The 3,430-nt window shown below is 33.2% G+C and overlaps 1 long non-coding RNA gene across 1 annotated transcript; it reads left to right on the top strand.

The window, feature by feature from the left end:
- The first annotated feature begins 1,360 nt into the window (after positions 1-1,360).
- Positions 1,361-2,536, top strand: LOC145168709 (uncharacterized). The gene is made up of 2 exons (XR_013742023.1): positions 1,361-2,087; positions 2,181-2,536. It is a non-coding gene; the product is annotated as an uncharacterized LOC145168709 (long non-coding RNA).
- Positions 2,537-3,430: the final 894 nt, after the last annotated feature.

Below are 3,430 nucleotides of genomic sequence, written 5' to 3'. Positions count from 1 at the left end.
GTTTATCGATCTTCTTCGTTATTACAAACTCACACTTCTTGGATGGTCGATTCTGGTGCTATTGACCATATCCGTTCTAATCAGTCTCTTTTCTCTTCTTTGTATAAACTTCATCAGCCACACTCCATTGGTCAACCAAATGGTCATAGTACTCTTGTTTCTTACTATGGAGATGTAAAACATCATGATTTTGTTATTCTAAAAAAAGTTTTGTAAATTCCTTATATCAGGTACAACCTTGTTTCTGTTCCGAAACTCATGACAAATTTGAATACATTTCCTATATTCACTAATGATCATTGCTTAATTCATGACCCGTCCAAGAATAACCTTGCTCTAGGAGTCTTTGAAAAAAGGGTCAATTATATGTATGTTTTTTATCATCAAGAATGTTAGGGTGCAAATCTCTCTATTGGAGAGTGTCTTAGGCTTACCCCTTATGATATGGGTTTTTGGGTCGAGCTAGCCTATAAATAATAGTCTTAGTATCATTGTATAGGTTGAGAGAGCTCCCATTGTATAGATATGTACATAGTATATATATATATATATATATATATATATATATATATATATATATATATATATATATATATATATATATATATATATATATAGAGAGAGAGAGAGAGATAGAGAGAGAGAGAGAGAGTAGTGTAGTAAGCAAGCACATGTTTCTACATTTTTGTACTTTCCTCATTATCTATACAAATTGTGCTTAAACTTAAAACCGGGTCTTATCGATTGTTCATTGATTCTTCAATTCCGCATTTGTCATCGTCATTGGCATCCGACATGTGGTATCATAGTCTAACCATGAAGATTCAAGCTATCATTTCATGGAAACGGTTCTTGATTTGGTATCAATCAACAGAATGTAAATGATCTATGGTGAGTCTCTTGATAATCTCTTGAAATCTCCCGGATTCGTATTTTTGAAATCGTTTTTGATCATTTTGATTTCATTGGATCTTTTTGCTTTCAATTCCATATTTGTTGGTCCAATTATTTTTAAGTTAAATCGAGCCAATCATATTTTCATTTATTTGATCTAAAATCTTTGAGTCCAGGTTCTTTTCATCGTTACTGTTCATTGAACATATTTTGAGCCTAATTCTCATGATCTGTTACCGTTCAAAACAATTTTTGAGCCCAAAATTCTTGATCTGTTGGTCAAAACCAATTTGAGCCCAATTATTTGAAATCTCTATTGTTCATCAATTTGTTTATTTTAAGATCCAGCCCAATTAGTTGTATCATGTACTGTTCATCAAGTCATTTGTGTGTATAATCGAGTCCAAGAGTACATCAAATCACTTCTTGTTTTAATATTTCATTCACGATTCTTGATTAATCTTCACTCATGATTCTTGATTAATTGATCTCGTTTTATATGTTATCGATCATATTTCAATTTTCATCTCCTCAATTGAGTTTCAGTAACCGAATCTCAATCATTGAGTTCTTATTTTGATTTTGAGTCGGAATTCTTGAGTCGGATAAATCTTATATTCGATTTTGATTTTGTTATTCGATTTTATTGATTGAGTGACTTGGAAATAACAATATGGAGTTCTATAAATTGGAGTCATGAATTTGATTGTTCAAAATATGTCACTGAATCAATCAATCGGAATAAATTTGGTTGATTGGAAGAGTTTTTTGAAGAACTGATGAAAAATTGAAGAATAAATGATGAACACTCCAAGAACAGATGAAGATGCGTTGAAGAATAAAATGATTTTGGCCGAAATTCAATAATTGATCTGAATTTGTTCAGTGAATCGTGGAATTAATGTTGTTCGACTGATGAATGAAGAGTCAAACAAAAAGTCAAAAGTGATTCAAAAATTGGAATTTATCACAATTGATGAGTTTCGTTCTTGCTGGTCTCATCATAACAGTCGATGTGAAGGTAGAATGGTGTTTCGTCATTTTACTTTTGCAAGAATGGTGGCAGTCGGAGTTTGAATTTGCAATCGAAACGAAGTACTCTCATCTTATACTCAGGATCGAAATGAAGACTCGATATTGATCAATCTACTCGTGATTGGAATGAAGTCTTGTAACAAGGGCTTAGTTTGCAAGTGAGTTCATAATGAGTGTTGGGTCTATTGCATCTGACCTGTAATTTTTTTCATGCGAATGTTGACTTTTTATTGGGTTTGTGGTAACGACAGTTTTGAAGAAACGATAATGGGTTGAGATCGATGGGATATGGAAATCGAATGGCTTAGCTGTTTAAGAATCCAAAGATCGGTCATGTTGGGGTCTTTCTGTCTATCTATAGTAAGGAGTCAGAAACTCAGAATGTATTTTGTGTCTGTATAGCGTCGAAAGTAATCTGGTTTCAACACTCAAGCCTGTTAGTTTTGACATTGTAATGTTTAGTCATTATTTTATGTGAGTTTGTTGTATCCTATAAATAGGGTGGGTACATAGAGTAGAGTACCAATCGAAGTGGGCATCATTGTATTTTGTACTCTCGAACTCTTGTGTACTCTTAGACTTAATCGAGCCAAACAAATATTATTTAGATCGTGCGTCCATTTATATCATTTATTGTCTTAATCATGTTCTTAATCAATCACAAACTCACTACAATTGGTATCAGAGCAGGATTCGCCCATTCGATTGAAGTTTTCTCATATATTTTTTTTTGAATCACTCCTTCCGATTCAAAATTTTCCGCAAATTGAATCAGGAAACTGATGTCAATTGGTTGTATTGAATTGATTATGCACTCTGTGTTTCTGATCGGTTGATTTTTGATCAATCTCTGATTGATTTCGTTCTTAGATTTCTATTTGAGTCGAAAGTTCTCTTTCTTCAAAATCTGTACAACAATGATGATTTCAACATAAACATGATGTCTAATTTCTCTCACTTGCTTGGATCATCAACAAAGATTCTGATGTTAATCCCAAAATATTATGAGCAATGGGCTGACATGATGGAGGATTATTTGAATGGGATTGATGAAGATTTGATGAGATTCATCAAAAGTGGAGAATTTTGTCAGGCGATGTTAGTCGATATCGGTACGTCTGGCAGTTCTGATGACATGATCATAAGAGGATCCAAGATGAAGGAAAATGATAAAAAAAAAAATTATGTGTAAACTACGTGGTGCACTTCCACCAATAGTCTACAATTACGTTCGAGGATGTAAAACTGCAAAGCAAATTTGGGATACACTGAAGGAGAAATATCAAATAAATGAGAAGACAAAGAAGAGTTCAGTTAAACAGAACTTGTTAGAGTTGGGAGAATTCAGGCAGAAGGAAGCAAAATCAATCGAATCATACTGCGATCGATTGAACGAATTGATCTTCAAGTGTACTTGCTTTCGAGTGACACGTTCATCACTAGAGTTTAATCTCACATTTCTCATGGGTTTACGAAAGGAATAGAGAAACATCATCTTGAT

The sequence above is a fragment of the Lactuca virosa genome, chromosome 4 (genome assembly GCF_052849685.1).
Source record: "Lactuca virosa cultivar CGN04683 chromosome 4, Lactuca_virosa_CGN04683_v6, whole genome shotgun sequence".
Lineage (NCBI taxonomy): Eukaryota > Viridiplantae > Streptophyta > Magnoliopsida > Asterales > Asteraceae > Lactuca > Lactuca virosa.
Note: the sequence above shows the minus strand (reverse complement) of the source record. Positions and strands in the feature narration are given on the sequence as shown.